Source organism: Pan paniscus, chromosome 15, assembly GCF_029289425.2.
Source record: "Pan paniscus chromosome 15, NHGRI_mPanPan1-v2.0_pri, whole genome shotgun sequence".
NCBI classification, from domain to species: domain Eukaryota; kingdom Metazoa; phylum Chordata; class Mammalia; order Primates; family Hominidae; genus Pan; species Pan paniscus.
In genome coordinates, this window is record NC_073264.2 from 74,834,161 (window position 1) to 74,850,988 (window position 16,828).

At 54.0% G+C, this 16,828-nt stretch overlaps 1 protein-coding gene across 6 annotated transcripts in view; it reads right to left on the bottom strand.

Moving 5' to 3' along the window:
• Positions 1-16,828, bottom strand: part of MIDEAS (mitotic deacetylase associated SANT domain protein) — a 75,642-nt gene that overhangs the window by 29,036 nt on the left and 29,778 nt on the right. Inside the window, exon 1 of one of the 6 annotated variants that reach the window (XM_055097824.2) lies at positions 15,967-16,556. The exons of 4 other annotated variants lie outside the window; for them this stretch is intronic. The gene's annotated coding sequence lies outside the window, so the exon portion shown is untranslated. Of the gene's footprint in view, positions 1-14,939; positions 14,963-15,966; positions 16,557-16,828 lie in introns of those variants that run through there. One more of the 6 variants, XM_034937790.3, reaches the window with a different exon arrangement.

A 16,828-nucleotide genomic window follows, 5' to 3' on the forward strand; every position in this document is an offset into this window, starting at 1 on the left:
CACTGCTCCCCAAATGCCATCGGCAGCCCAGCCGCACACCCAACACTGGCTGGCTGACACCAGGAGAAGCCAGAGAGCCATCACCACAGGGCAAGGGGCCAGACTGTGGCCACTGTGGGACCAGGGCCACTCACCAGTCTGCTTGGGGCAATCAGTGTGTCCATTTGAGAAAAAAGACTATTGTGAGTCAAGGCCACACAGACCAGGGAGGAGATGCCAAGTTGATCTCAGCAGCTGCAGGGGCTCAGCTCTGACCTGGGGATAACAGCTGACCCGAGGGCCCCCTGCCCTTGGAGGCTAATGCTCCAAGCTCCCACTCTTATAGCCTGGGCAGGCCCCACAAGCTCAGCACTAGGAAGAGGGGAGTCAAAGATCATGGGTCTGTCACCCAAGGGCAAGACAGGCCCAAACTGAGTCTCCAGGCGAGTCAGTTCTCTGAGCTGTCTTAGGACAAAGTCTAAACTCCCTGCCCTGTCCACAAGTCCCTGCAGACCTTGGCTCCTGCCACCTCTCTCGACAGTCTGTGCTTGAGCCAGAGCCTCCAACGTGTTCTTCTCGCTTTGCTTCCAGGTCTTTGGCCAGGCTGTACCCCTTCCTAGGACACCTTCTCACTCTTTTCATCAGGCCAGGTCCTATTAATCCTTCAGGTTGCAGACACTGCTTCCACTGGGAAACCTGACCCCAGAGCTGAGACAGGAGCTGAACTACAAGCCCCTATAACACACTGTATATGGCACACTAAATCCCAGGTGCCTGCTTTGTCATCCCCAGCAGACAGCAGGCTCCACGGGGCAGGGTTGGCAGACCGTTGTACCTTGGCACTTGGTTTGTATCTGCCTGTCAGGATGCTCATTCAAGACTGCGCCCAAGGTGAGTCAGAGCCACACCTGGGCAGAGGCGACACAGCCCGCATTCCTGCCCTGGGCTCCTGCCTGCTCCTGACTTCTGGGCTCTCTGGTGCACATGAGAGCTCCTCAAGATGCTGGGATGAAGTGAAAAGGCCCAGCCCGGGATCCCACCCTACCCCTGGCCCCAGGCCCTCTACACCTATGTGGAACACAAGTCCTTCTCCCTGCTGGCCCACAAGCCACCTGCCCTTGACTGTCACCTGCTGCCCCACAACACATGCAGGCCAACTGGAAAAGTGCCAGCTCCACTGTTGCCCTCCACCCCACTTTTCTAGGCTTCTACCCCCACCTAGACAGTGGCCAGGGACACAAGCCTGTGGGTCTGTTTACCTCATGCCCTGACATGGCTGGACCTTAAGACATTAAGGTCTGGCCAGGATGCCAGGGAGCCATAACAAGTCCCTGCCACCCCCACCAGAGGAGCACACCATGGCCCAGCTGGCCCCCTCATCTGGGCTCACATCCTGAAAAGCTCTCTCAGACATTCTGGGGTCTCCAGCTATAGCCAGACTCGGTAAGTGGCCTGGAACTGCCATCTTGGGCCAGCTAGAGTTGCCCAGGCCCTAGACAAACCTTCCCTCTGGACCCCATCTGCAATGCTACACGCACCCCCACCAACCGGGACTTCACACACAGGCCAGCGTACCCCATTTCTGCAAGCCACTGGACACATAAGCACTATTCTCAAGGGGTTTGCAAACAAGGAGGCTCTGATACAACAGACGTGGATCTGACTCCCACAAGTGTCATTTTCCCTGGGAGCATGAGAGAGCAGGCAAGAGGCCCTATGGTCGGCCCATTCCCAATCCAGACAGTCCCTGGACCATCACTTCTCTGGACTGAACTTCAGCTCTGAAAAGCAGAGCCCAGGCCAACAGGCCAGAGAGTCACGAGTCCCAGGGGTCTCAGCCATCAAGCTGCTCAGGATCAGAAGCTTGGCCAGGGTTCAAGCTGCCTGAAGTCTGAGCTTACACAGTAAAAATGCCAACCACTGAGATGCTTTTAAAGGGATGTGTAAGAGAGGAATCCTTTCAGGGCTTATGAGGCACTCTCAGGGCTCCGTCCAGTCTTCTACCTTGATTGCCTCCCTCCCCCATAGCCCCACAAATGCCCACAGGGTGTCCATGGGAAGCTGGGATAGCCAGGTTTGTTTTGCCAGGGGTGGGGGAGGTGGGGGGCTGCTAATGCAGAGAGAAAACAGTCATGAGCAAAGCCAGAAAAGGATTAAGCCTCCAGGCTCAGCTTTTGCCTGCACTGAAGGGACTGCCTGCCTTCCTCCTAGGCAAAGGCCACGAAGAATCACAGGCAGCCCTGGAAAACCCATTCCAACAGGACCCAGGGATCCCAGCAGGAGTAGGGTAGAAGCAGGCAGGTTTAGGCTTCCTCCGCAGGAGACTCAGCAGATGTTCCTGAGGCCCTCTGGTGAGGGCCTCCTGGGACCGCTGGGGTCCTTGCTCTGTCTCCTCAAAACAGTCTCTATGCCCTATACAGCTCCCACCACTGGAGGCTGCTGCAGTTCCTCCCTTCCCTTCTGGAAGGGCCTGGCTCCCCAGCAGGGCTAGAGCAGGGCTCTCTGAAGTATGTGCCTGAGCACCCCAGTGCCAGACTCTGCCCTGGGCCAAGATACAGATGAGGCCACTCACAGGGGCCTCCCTTGCCATTGCCTTGCCCTGCCCACTCCCCCACCACACACCCTCCCTGCTGCAGCTCTGCAGGTGGGCCTGCTGACCCTTCATCTGCTCCACAAGCATTTGCTGAGCACTTGCTGCAAGCCAGGCTCTGGGAGACACAGGAGACACAGAGCTTCCAGGCCGGTGGGGAGACAGAGACACAGAAACACACGCTAATTATAATGCAAGGAAGCCCGTGCAGGGACTAGGTGTAAGCGACCCCTGGGGACAGGCAACCCCTGGGGGAGCTCCCTGACTTTGAGCCTCCCCTAGAGCTGTTCCTTCTGCCTGGAAGCCCTGCCTCCACTCTCACAATCTGCTCTCCCTCAAGGCCTACCTCCTCCAGCTGGCCCTCCAGCACATATTGTTGTCACCCATTCTGAATCTTCATGCTCTTATACCACTATCCAATAATGCTTCTTCAATTCCCTTCTGTTCCTGCACAGAGCCTGGGAGCAGCAGGGCCTGGAGACAACATGATCCAAGACGGAGGGCAGTGGACTGTTTGTCAGGTAACCAACCAGATGTCTGGTCCAGGAGCCGCCACTCACTGGTTCCTGCCTTTGAGGAGCTTAAGAGCCTGGGGTGGGAAGAGACCTGTATCCAGGGACCAAAGAAACACCTTTGTAAAAAGCAAGTGCCACACCGGAACAGCAACCACCAGGACTAGCTGCATGCCGAATATGCGAGAGTACTGCTTATCTGCATAACCACTTATTTCCAACTGAGAAACGAGAAAGGCTGGCTCTGAAAGTAACTTGTCCCAGTTCACAGAACTCATGACTGAGGAGTCAAGATTCAAATCTAAGCCTCCTGACCCCAAACCAGGTCTCTCTCTGTCACTGTGTCAATACCCGTCTGTGTGGATGTCAAGCAGTGGTTCTTAAACCTCAGTGTGTGCAATAAAACCCACCCTGAGAGACTAGTTCATGGGTCTGGTGGGGTGGGGGTCGGGGGTGGGAAGAGCACGATGGGGAATCTAGGATGCTTCACAAGCAGCCAGGTGGTGCCCATGCACTGGAGCAGGGGAAGGGCTAAAGGGCCACAGCCTGGCATAGTGAAGTTTCCCAGGACCCACCACTCCCCATTCCCCAAAGTCACTACCTGTCAGAGTGCTGTGGCCTGCCCAGGAGACATGAGGGGCCGCACAGAGCCCTGAGGGGACTCTGCTCTCAGCCAGTCCTAGGGTTAACTGTGGCTCTTACCACGCCTGGGACCCAATTGAGTGCCCATGTTTACTGAGCACTTACTATTTGCCAGGCACTGTGCTAACTCCATTGCAGGCAGCATTTTGTTTAACCCTTATTGTTCTGTGTCTCATTATTTACAGACCAGGAATGGTATACTCAAAAATATCTATTTAACATAAAGGAAGACAGTAATAGAAGAACAAAAGAATAAAAAAGACATAAGACATACAGAAATCAAATCACAAAATGGCAGCATAAATCCTACCTTATCCATAATTACTTTAAATGTGAATGGATTAAATATCTAAAAGGCAGAGGTTGGCAGAACGGACTTTTAAAAAAATATGCAATTATATGGCAGAACAGACTTCTTTAAAAAAGATGCAATTTCATTAAAAAAAGAAACACCCTTTACATTCAGAGATACAAATAGGTTGAAAGTAATTAGCAGGGCATGGTGACACACGCTTGCAGTCCCAGCTACTCGGGAGGCTGAGGTAGGAGAATTGCTTGAACCCAAGAGATGGAGGTTGCAGTGAGCCCAGATTGCGCCACTGCACTCCAGCCTGGGCAACACAGTGAGACTCTGTACCAAAAAAGAAAAAAGAAAGCAAGGGATGGAAAAAGAGATACCATTGTAAACAGTCACCAAAAGACAGCTAGAATGGCTATACTAATATCAGACAAAATATGTGGTGGCAGGCACCTGTAATCGCAGCTACTCAGGAGGCTGAGACAGGAGAACTATTTGAACCTGAGAGGTGGAGGCTGCAGTGAGCCAAGATCGCCACTGCACTCTAGCCTGGGCAACAGAGCTAGACTCCGTCTCAAAAAAAAAAAAAAAATCAGACAAAATAGACTTTAAGACAAAAACTGTTATTATAGACAAAGAATATTTTATAATGAACAAAGTGTCCGTCCCTCAGGAGGCTATACCAGTTATAGACATGCATGTACCTAACAACAGAGCCCCAAAATACATGAAGCAAAAACTGTCAGAATTGAAAGGAAAAAATGAACAACTCAAATAACAGTAGGAAACTTCAATACTCTCCTTTTTTTCATTTTATTTTATACATACACATGAGAGAGAGAAAACACTCTACTTTCAACAACGAACAGTACGACTAAATAGAAGATCGACAAGGAAATAGAAGATTTAGACACTATAAACCAATTAGACCTGGAAGACCTATATAGAACACTCCACCTAACAACAGCAAAATACACACAAATACACACTCTTCTCAAGAGCACACAGATACTGCAGCTGTAGGTGAACTGGTTTTTTTGCTTCTTTTTAAAAAAGAGCAGGCCCGGCACAGTGGTTCATGCCTGTAATCCCAAAATTTTGGGAGGCCAAGGCAGGAGGATCACTTGAGCCCAGGAGCTTGAGACCAGCCTGGGCAACAAAACGAGACCGTGTCTCTACAAAAAAAAAAAAAAAAATTAGCTGCGTGTGGTGGCCGCTATAGTCCCAGCTACTCAGGAAGCTGAGGCAGGAGGATTGCTCGGGCCCAGGAGGTTGAGGCTGCAGTAAGCCGTGTTCATGCCTCTGCAATCCAGTGTGCGTGAAAGACCAAGATCCAGTCTCAGAAAAAATAAAAAATACATACTTTTTCATATATTATATAATATAATATATATAAAATATATATATATATGTATATTTATAGCACAAGGAACACTCTCTACAATAGATCATCATTAGGCCATAAGACAAGTCTCAACAAATTTAAAGGGACTGAAATCACTCAAAGTATGTTCTCCAATCAAAACGGGTTGAAATTGGAAATCAATAACCGAAGGAAATTTGGGAAACTTACAGGAAACGAAGGTTAAAAGTAACTTGCCAAGTTCTCTCAGCTCAGAAAGGCCCCTCCCTCCTCAGCCCATGTTCTCCACACCTTCGGTGTCACAGTCCTAGGCAGCCGCAGAGCTCAGACTTGCAAAGGCCTGGGTAGCCCCTCTCCCAGACACACATTGAACCTGACCCCAAGCTTGATCCCGACATCAAAACAACTAGGGGATGGAGAGGCCTTTGGGATTGCAACAGCTTGTCAGGCAGCCCTGCTTTTCCCTAGGAAAAATGGCCACAGGCAAATATTTCCACTTCCATGGCCAATCTACAAAATATCCAAAAGACAGATCCTTCCCAAAAGAAGGGAGCTAACGAGTACTTCCCTGGGCTGGGTCCTCTACAAATTCGAATCCATGCTTATAAACCTCCTATGGAGGAGTCTTATGTCCCCATTCTCCAGAGGGAAGTTGAGGCTCTGCTGTTACAGAGCCAGAAGCAAGATTCAAATCTTTATCTTGTGTCTTCCAAGTCCTTGCTCTTTCCACCACCCTCCCAGAAAAATCTGAAATCTACACCTGTGGGCCTCAGAAGGAATGCTACACTTGAGAACTTCACAAAGCCAGCTCCTTCCCGGAGCTGCTGCTCTTCCCTGGGGGCATTTCCAAGCACAGCATGGTCTATTAACACTCCTCTTAAGAAATAATCCTAGCCTCAGTCAGCCAGAAACAGTTTCCCCTCCAGACTGGGGGTATCTGTAAAAGCCCCTGGAAGCCAAGAGAGCCCAAAGGGTGTTGAGGTATGGGGGACTGCAGAGGTGAGCTGGAGGCTGCAGGATCAGCACCATCTCACTCTGGAATAAAAGCCTCCATGCCACATGGAGAAAGGTGGCTTGGGCCTCTCTTCAGAGCCAACTGGCAAAGCAGGGCCCAGCTGGGAAAGCTGAACAGATTCCAAATATCAAGGGATGTCAATGTTTACCTACTCCAATTCCTCGTTCCACAGAGCAGTCCAGAGAAGGAAATAAACTCGTCCAAGGACACACAGCCAGGAGCAAAATCAAGGACTCCAATAACAATGCTTCATGCCTCCATTTAGGCAGGCCCCACCACTTGGCAAGACACTGGGGAAAGCATGGAGCCAAGGTTTATCCCAACATCACACAAACAAGGCTTCATCAATACCTCCAAAATTTCCATTGAAGGTGCTACTATGTGCCAGGCATGGTGCTAAGCACACTACACACATTATCCTGTGTAATCGTCGCACAGAAAGGTAGATATTATCATTATTATTTTTGTAGAGATGGAGTCTCACTTTGTTGCTCAGGCTGGTCTTGAACTCCTTGCCTCAAGGGATCCTCCCAACTCAACCTCCCAAAGTGCTGAGATTACAGGCGTGAGCCACCACACCCGGCCATCAAGGTAGGTATTATTACTCCTCCTTTCTAAACAAGAAATCTGAGAAGACCTTAGGTCAAATCACTTGCCTAAGGTCACAGCAGTACAGAGGCAAAGCCAGGACTGGCACCTAGGCCTGCCTGTTCTGCAAACTTCCTCCAAGAGTTTCAGACTTGGACGTCACACCAGGCTGCCTGGGATAGACAGCAGCAGCCTCTGGGTTGCTCACGTCTGCTCCCTGGAGAGCAGCTTCAGCCCCTGAAAACCACCATGATGTTCTGAGATGTGGCTGGTCGGGTAAAGTGGGTGGGAGAGGCCGGGCAGGTGAGTGGCTTTGAAGGTGAAGAGGCTACAGGTGATTACCTCCAGTGGGCCAACCTGTGGAGGGCTCGGCATCTTTGCCTAAGAGGAAGTCACACCCCTTCCACACCCTCCAACCCCACAACTGAGGTTAGCCAACAGCTCTTTAAAAATAAAGCCAGGCTGGATGCAGTGGCTCCCGTTTGTAATCCCAACACTTTGGGAGGCCAAAGCAGGTGGACCACCTGAGGTCAGGAGTTTATGAGACCAGCCTGACCAACATGGAGAAACTCTGTCTCTACTAAAAATACAAAATTATCCAGGCATGGTCGCGCACACCTGTAATCCCAGCTACTTGGGAGGCAGAGGCAGGAGAATCACTTGAACCCAGCATATGCCTGTAATCCCAGCTACTCGGGAGGCTGAGGCAAGAGAATTATTTGAACCCACGAGGTGGAGGTTGCGGTGAGCCGAGATTGTGCCATTGCACTCAAGCCTGGGCAACAAGAGCAAAACTCCGTCTCAAAAATAAATAAATAAATAAATAAATAAATAAAGCCTTCGGCTGGGCACGGTGGCTCACGCCTGTAATCCCAGCACTTTGGGAGGCTGAGGCGGGGGGATCATTTGAGGTCAGGAGTTTAAGACCAGCCTGGCCAACATGGTGAAACCCCGTCTCTACTGAAAATACAAAAATTAGCTAGGCATGGTGGCGGGCGCCTGTAATCCCAGCTACTCGGGAGGCTGAGGCAGAAGAATCGCTTGAACCCAGGAGGCAGAGGTTGCAGTGAGCCAAGATCGTACCACTGCACTCCAGCCTGGGCGACAAGAGCAAAACTCTGTCTCAAAAAAATAAATAAAGTCTTGGCTCTCCCCTGCTTGTCAGATAACTCAAGTCCCCATGGAGTCTAGGCTCCTGTCCCTTCTCCTGGCACCCTGAGCTCTGGGTCAAATCAGGTCTCTGCTTGGGTTCCCCCACTCAGGACACTGAGCATTAGCCCCCAGCCACAGCCACCCATATCTCCACATGGTGCTCTCAGAGCGTTGCTTCTCCCAATAACTTAACTTCCTAAATAAAATCTATTCATCGCACATCCCGAGTAGAGGAGACAGAGGTGCCCACTCACTCCAAAGATCATTTGTCCAAACCTCAATTTCATGGCTCATAGAACCAAGACCTCAAAGGTAAAATGACCTGCCTAAGGACACATGGCTGACTACCTGAGCAGAGCTATAGTGACGGCCTCCCAGGTAGATGTTCTCACACTTAGCACCCCTAGACCTGGTATTGCCAGGTCCTTGACATTCGTCTGGGGGAGGTAAAGCAGGGGGCGTAGCATGTGTGTCAAGCCTACCAAGTCTTCATCAACCCAGGCTCTCCTGACTGGTCAGGGCTGGAAAGGGCCAAGACCCACCTGGTGCCTGGGGGTTGGATGGGTCGGTGTCTGGCAGTGTAGTGTGAGAGTAAAGAACGGGGGCAATATGGCTCCCTAGTACATGCTAGTGACCAGGAAGCACAAAAATTTGCCACCAGCAGAGGGAGGGGAGTCTCAGTGTGGCTGCCTGGGGCCTCCTAGAAGGGCTGCAAACTGGGCACAGACAGACACCCATTTGACTCCAGAGCTATCACATCAGCCTCACGCCCTTCCTCAGGCCCTGGTCAAGATGCAAGACTTTTGCCAAAGGCTCACACATTCTTTGCATTTCTCCAGTCTCTGAGCAGCTGCTGCAGGGCCTTTTCTCCTATGTTGATTTATTCTTTATTGTTCCTGAAATACACCCAGAGGCCTTTGGCACAGCATGCGGGCACAGCAGAGCATCCAGCCCAAGCCCCAAGTACACACCAACCAGACTCTCTGGGACCTGGGCCAAGCCAGCTGGAATGATGGGCCCCAGGTCAGACCCAGCAGCCAAGAAGGGAGACCAAAGATCCCACCTAGCCCCAGCCTTTGATCCCCAGAGCTGTTCTCAGTACCTCAGAGGCTGGGATACCTTTAAGGGGGAGGACACACTTGAGAGGTCCCCAGGAAGCCCACACTAAGCTGAAACCAAGCCTTTCCCCTCTTCCTGTGCATGTGCCTGGCCGAGCAGTCCCAGGCCCACAGCTGAGTCCTCCACAGAAGGGCCTCAGGGCTCAAGGCTGGGCTCCTGGCTGCCCTGTGAAGCATCTGGAGAGGGAGGCAGCAGGGAGGTCTTCCCCACCCTTCCCAGCCCAAGATATCTCCCCTACCAGCCAGTCTAATGGTGCCCGAATTCCTACTATCAGCACTTCATACCAAGGATCAAAGCACTGTTCCTTGTGCACATGAAAATAGCCGGAGGAAGTGTGGGAGCTGCAGGGTAAAAGTAGTCAGGGGCAATGTGTGCTGGCTTCTCCAATCACCAGCCTCTGTGAGCCTGGGGTTCCCTATTGGTGAATGGGCACAACAGTTTCATCTCAGTTATTGTGGGATTCAATGAGGTAATACATAGATGAAGCGCCGCCTGGCACAGGGTACGCACTCAATAAATGTGATTCCTGTCTCTCTTGCTGGGTAGGGGTGGCTCAGACATCGTTATCAGTCTTTAACACCTTGGAGGAAATGAATAGTCCGACTCTTCCAGTTCCACAGCTGGCTGAGAGCAAGGCTGGCCAGGCAAGGGCGGGACAGGGAGACTCAAAGTCCTAGCAACAGTGTGGGGCTCTGCAGGCACGCAGAGCTTCCGGCCTACAGACCCAGGAGAGAGAGGTCTGGCCAGAAAGTCCAGAGGGCACCCAGCACAGCCCTCCTTTAAACTCAGCTATGCCAGCAGGGCCTGCCTACAGGGATACAGGGGGATGAGGGTATTTCCCAGATAATACCAGCAGAGCTTCCAGGCCCAAAGGATGAGCCGCCACCCTCCTGGATTCACTCTAAGAAGAGCAATAAAGGGGAAGGTGCAATGGCCAGAGGGAGGCTGAGGAAGGGCTGCAGGAAGTAGAAGGGACTCCAGTGTGGCAGAGACACAGGACCTACAGAAAGCAAGCAAGCCTGCCCAGAGGCCACCACAGTAAATGTCCCACAAGTGGAAGTGCCCGCCTGGTTATTTTTGGCGCCTCTTCTGCCCAAAGCCAGTAAGGAAAGGCAGCTGCTAGCAACACGGAAGGGCTGTTTACACTTAAGTGTGCAAGCACTGCAACAGGCACAGAAAGCACAACTAGCAGCCACCATGCAGACGGGCCTCTGCCCCGTTTTTCCCCTCCCAACTGTCCCCCGTTGTGTGCTGCACAGCTGACACAGTGTGGGTACTTCTGCTTTCACTCAGATCCAGCCTCCCAACCACAGGACTCACTCACGCACATGCAAACAAATAAATAACTATGGAGCCAGCTGAGGACTGAGCCACACCCAGGAGCCAAGACAGTATTCCTTTGGATTCTTCCTGCGCTCAAGCTGCCCTCCCAGCTTCCAAACTGGGAGAAGCAGCCATCAGGCGCAGGACACAGGAGCAGTCCCTTTCCACCCTCCCAAAGTGAAAGTGGAGACAGTCTTTAGAACCTCAAGCATCTCACCACCTCTCGGCTTCCCCATTTGAAAATGAAGGATTCGGACTAGATGTCCCAAATGGTTTCCCAGCTCTGGAATTAGGACTATGACCCAAGACCAGCTGGGGCCTCAGACAGAGGAAGGCCAGGAGGGGAAGAGGATCTGTGCCACAGCCAGGAACTGCCAGCTCACATGCCATCTCGGGGTTGCAAGTTATCACTTAAGCCCATTTCTGAGCTTAAGTGGGCCTTACCTACCAAAGAAATGGCAAGTTCTGGCAACGGTAAGTTGGATAGGGTCCTCTGTCTGCCCAACTACTGGGAAAAGCAGGGAATCAAAATCTCTCACCATTTTCCTTCTTGTCTGGATTCCAATTCCCCAGAGAAGCTGAGCGGCTTTAGAGAGAAGCCCCTTCTGGCCAGCTACAAGCCTACTGTAGCTCACTCTCTCCATCCAAGCTTTAACTGGGATAAACCTTGCCCTGTGCTTTCCCCACTCTCCTTCCTTCCCAGGACTCCTGGAGGAAGAAGCACTGCCTGGAAAAAATGCTCTCACCACGAAAGCTCCCTGCGGCTGGGAGAAAGGCAGAGGGAACAGGGAGCACCTTCCCTGGCTGGCCACAGCACGAGGCTGTGTTCCAGGAAGAGCAACAGCAAGGGCGGCTGCCAGGGAAGCCTCAGCCCCAAGCCCCGGCTCTTCCCCACCAGCTCTTCCCCACCAGCCGAGAATGACAGCTAGCAACTGCAGCCCTCAGGGAGACCCCCAGCCCCACCCCAGCACAACTCCGGCTCTCCTCTGACAGTGGCAACTTTCTTCTTATATAATTCTTGGTGTTTCCTTCACCGTTGCACATAATTTTAATGGGTAAAAGAGCCAAAGCAGTCTTTAAGGAAAAACTCCCACCCTTGGCTCTACCCAAACCTCCTGCGAGGTCACACTGCGAGGCTTCAGGTGAAGCAAACAGGGGACTTTTTTTCCTTGGCTGAGAAAGCAGCCTTCCTCCTGCCCACCCACGTGAGCAGCTCAGCCTGGGGCCTGGGCGGGTAGGTTCCTGAGAGCATAATCTGATCTCTGGGAAGCTGGGCCCTCAACCCTCGGCTGCAGGGCCACAGTCCCTCTCAAAGGCACACAGACACTGGGTCTGGGCCACATGTCTAGGGTGGAGTGGATCAAGCTGTTGTTCCCAGGGCACAATAAACTTCATTTATACAAGCTTCAGTGGCCTGGTAGATTGCTTTCCTACTATAAACAGGACACCCTTCATTTTCTCTTCCTTGATAGGAGTCAAAGGCAAACACACTGGATCCAGTGGGAACTGGTGAAATGAGAGTTGCCATCTGTTGAATACCTAGTATGTGTCAGTCACTCTGCATGCATAATCCTGTCTAATCTTCACAGCCTATGAAGTACTAGTATCATCCACATTTTACAGGTGAGGAAACTGAGGCCCAAGAAGTTAAGCAGTGCCCAAAGCCACAAAGCAAGAGGAGATGCTGGGGTATGAACTCAGGTCTGCCCAGGCCTCATTCCCACGCACCCATCAGACTTTCTTCAGTCACTGCCCAAGTGACTGTCCACACACCATCCAGGAACGGCGTTCTGAGTGTGGAAGCAGAAGTCGGTGTGGACGAATTTTGCTGGAGGCCTCCAGAATCTGAACTGATGCTCCAACTATTATTGCTCCCAAGTGTGTGACTGCGAGAGCCCATGTCAGAGAGTGTGTGTGTGTGCGAGCGCGCTGAGGTGGAGGGAGGGTGATCTGGATTCCAAATTGCAGTTTCCAACATTAAAGTTATGCTGTAATGCTTCTGATTCATAAAATGAGCTCATAGTCTCACAGTATCCTGAATGTTGCTTCGAATGCAAATGCAGGTCCCTTAGTAAGAATTGGGGATTTCAGCATACTCCACCCTAGCCCCGGCCCAGCATGCAATTTTTCAGTCCCAGAGTCAAGAGTTCTCATGTGCAGAAAGAAGCAATTCCTCCAACAGAATGCGGCCACTGGCTCTGCTTCCTGCCACCTGCAGTGAGTCAGGGAAGAATGGAGCCCCAGGCTGCTTCTGTACTGATGCATGCACGCCTGCACACACACAGGAAGGGTGCCAACCTGGGCTGACCAAAGGAAGTGCCCAGGCTAGCAGATCCCTAGGGAGATGGCTCCACAACTCTTTCACCCTGAGGTCCCCTTAGGGTCAGGATGACCGACACATGCACTCCACAAGGCCAGCTACAGGGCAGTGCCAGGAAACTGGGTTCACCAGCCCCAGAATCACCCACGGTGGACTGACATTTTTGAAACCAGTGATGCAATCTGAGGAGGTTCCAGGAGCAGGGACTCACTGGGCCCAACACATGACAAGTACACATTTTTTTTTATGGAGATCTTTCACTAATTTGTTCAACTAACATGCACTAAGACCAGGCGAGGTAGTTCAAGACTGTAATCCTAGCACTTTGGGAGGCCAAAGTGGGTGGATTTCTTGAGCCCAAGAGTTCAAGACCAGCCTGGGCAACATGGCAAAACCCCATATCTACAAAAATACAAAAATTAGCCAGGTGTGGTGATGTGTACCCGTAGTCCCAGCTACTTGGGAGGCTGAGGTGGGAAGATTGCTTGAGCCCAGGAGGCTGAGATTGCAGCGACCTGAGATCGCACTACTGCACTCCAGCCTGGGCGACAGAGAAAGACCCTGTCTCTAACAACCAAAACAAAAACAAAAACAAAAAAAACACTAAACACTTACTAGATGCCAAGCAGCATTGTGGGACCCGTTCAAGCAGAGGCTACGAAATACTGAAATGTGCTTTAAGCATTTTACGTATACTAACTCACAGAATCCTCACAGCAACTCTATGAAGGAGATACTGTATAGGAACTCTAGCTCAGAGTCTTTGTTTTTGACCACCACACTGCAGTATGTACACAAATAACTACATAAGGTGGAAATGAGTGTTCAGAAGATGGCTACAGCCTTCAGAAGTGGCATTTGAAACAGGATTAGAAGGATAAGCTGGAAACCCCCAGCCACTTTGTGGCTGTCCCCACCCCAGCATGAGCAAAGTTTTCTTCTGGGAGACCCAACTGCAAGAGAGGGGCTCTCAACCTGAAGATTCCTGGACTGGGCCCATTCCCCTTCCCCTCTTCTGTCAGAGGTCTTGGCACCCCTGGGCAGCCTTTCTCTGGGGACTCTAGACACAGGAGGCCCTCAGCTGAATCCACAACTGCATGTTGTCTTTTCTTGTGTTCCACTTATTGAAAGCAGCAGCACACAGGGTCAAACACTGGGGCTATTTTAAAATCCCACATGTAAAAATTAAATTCTCATCCCCATGGGCACTCCAGGGCGCTCTTTCCTGGGGTGGGGTGAGGAGCTGACAGAGTCACGGGAGTGGGGGTTCTGCTGGCACTTGGAGAGGCCACACTGGCAGTGGCTAGGCTGTTCCAGAGCAAGCTGGCAAGCTGTATGACCTGGGGGCATCCTCCGGGTTCTTCACCCCCTTGTCCCCCCGGGAGCTACACGGACCAGAGTAACCAGCCAGAGGCCAATCCAATTAGAGTGGAGACTGGACCAGGGCCATGCAACGAGATGGTTTATCACAGTAATTGAATGTTTACGCTCCTATTATTCACTGTCCAGAGCAGTTGGAAAAGGAAGACCTACGAATTCTCAACCCGGGAAGGCTTCTCCTTTTCCCTGGGTTCTGAAGCCACTTAACACCCAAGGAAAGGGGGCATTTCTCTGATCCAAAAGGGGCGTGTGCCACACCTTTGGTGGGAGGCTCTAGAGCAAGACAGGTGGTTTCTCCCCTCAGCTGAGGCCCCCTAGGGAGGACTGGCTTCTCGGTCCACCTTCACTAGGCCTTCAGTCTCAACCCTGAAGCTACAGGAACAAGAAGATCCCAGATCACCTGGCCAGGCTCCCCCTGCTGGAGCAAGCCAGACATCCCCTCCCCCAGCCGCAGCTGCCAACAGGGATCCCCTGCATACGCGGGCCACCGGGGCCTCCGTGGCCAGCCTCTCTTCCCCCATCCCACCGCCCCCCGCGCGAGGCTCCACAGGCTGGCACACAGGTCCCACGTGGGATGGTGGAAACAGGAAGCAGCCACCGTAGTTGTGACCAACAAAGTTTTAAATGGGGCATATAACTTCCCCTTTCATCTTCTCACCAGCTCTCGCTGGAGGCTGGGCTGGGATGGACACCCGGCCTCCACTTTCTGTGGCAGGTACCTCCTCCATGTCGGCCCGCCTTGGGGCTGAAGCCTGAAGGCCCCAGGGCACACGAAGTTCCCCTTCCTCCCCTAGACCTTTACCCAGAGGCCTTGGGGGCAACCTGACACACATGGTCCTGCATGTGCGACTTGGGAGGCGACGTGACCAGCTCCACCAAGCCGGCCATATGCAGGGCCCGGCCGAATCCCGGGTTTCGGCGCTGCCGCCAGGCACCAGGGAACACAGCTCCCCGCGAGGCACCGCGCGGGCTGGGAGGGCTGCGGCGGCGCGGGCGTGCGGGGGCGCGCGGGAGGATGACAGGTCTGAGGTGCGCCCGCCCGCGCGAAGCGCTCCAGCCTAGGCCTCTGCTGACTGCATTTGCCCCAGTTCCCCGCCGCCCCTGCACCTCTGTCCCCCAAACTCCTGGCGTGGACGCCGCGTCCAGGCCCACTTTCCCGTGCACGCTGGCAGGGGAAGGGGCTCCCGCGCCAAGTTCCCTCAGCTGGCTAGCCCCTCGCCGCGCCTTCCGGGCCTGGGCTCCGTCACGTCAGCCGGTCCCCACGGACACCACGTTTCTCTCCAGCGGAGGAGGAGCAGCCGGATTCCCGAGCCGCCGCGGGCCGCCGGGTGGGGAGGGCTTTCCTGGCGGGGCCGCGCCCGGGTGGGCGGGGGCCGCGCGCAAGCTGCGTAGCTGCACAAACACCGCGGGGCTGCGCTGCACACGCAGCTGCGGGCCGAGGGCGCGGACCGCGGGGGAGGGGGCGGCGGGCTGCAGGCGGCCCCCGCACGGCCACACGCGCCCGCTCCACCGCCGCCCAGGCCGCAGAAGTTCGAGCGCAGCGGCCCCCGCGGCCCCCTCTCCGGGCCGCGCCTGCAGAGCTGCAACCCGCCGTGCGAGCAGCCACAGCTCGCGCGCCGCCTGGGGTCCCCTCGCCGGCCCCGCCGCGTGCAGGCCTCGGCCGCCGGCCGGGCAGCCCCACTTACCCAGCTCCTGCCCGGGCTCCGGGCTCCGGGCTCGGCTGTCCCCCTTCCGCCGCGGGCCGCCGCCTTCGGTCGCCTCCGGGACTCCAGCCGCCTGCACGCACTCCCGATTTTAAAAACAAACAGGCGCCGTCGCCTCCCCGCGGCGCTCGCGGGGCTTCCGCCAGCCCGCGCCTCCCGAGGCTGAGAAGTTTGCTGGCAGGGCCCGGGCGGGACGCGCGGGCTGTCACCCCCCGCTTGCGATGCAGGAGCCTCGGCGCGCCCCGCACCCGTGCCGTCCGCCTCGCGAGCGCTCTGCCTCCCTCCGTGTCACCCCCAGTCCTGCGATGCAGTGTCAGGATTGCACGGCTCTGACTCATCGGTTGAGCTCACAGCTTGAAAAAAAAAAAAGAGAGAGAGAGAGAGAGAGGGCGAGAGGCAACAGCGGAGGAGGAGGACTCTGGCGTGCTACAAAGGATTGCACAACTCGAGGCTGGGAGCGCGGAGCGCCCAGCGGCCGGCCGGCGCGCGCGGCACCGCGGCGAGCAGGAACCAGCTCTACCACTTCATCAGCACAACTGTCTCGGGGCGGCCTCAGCCAGCAGGCCCGGCGCCGCCCACTTCCTGCGACCAAATAAGGCCGGGGAAGGCGTCCTTAAACCTCAGGCGGCGGCCGGGGCTGGGGATTTCCAGCAGACCTCACCTCCACTCACGAGTCGGTCGCCGTCCCCATCCCCCGCCCAGGCTGGCGCCCCCGATGGCTTTGCTGGCGGGCCACGCTGCTAGTTCCTTTCACACCAAGGTCAGGAGGAGACGGTGACGAAATGTTTGGAAACCCATCGAGCCTGCCAGGAAAGTGTGTGTGTGATGCTGGGGAAGGCACAAG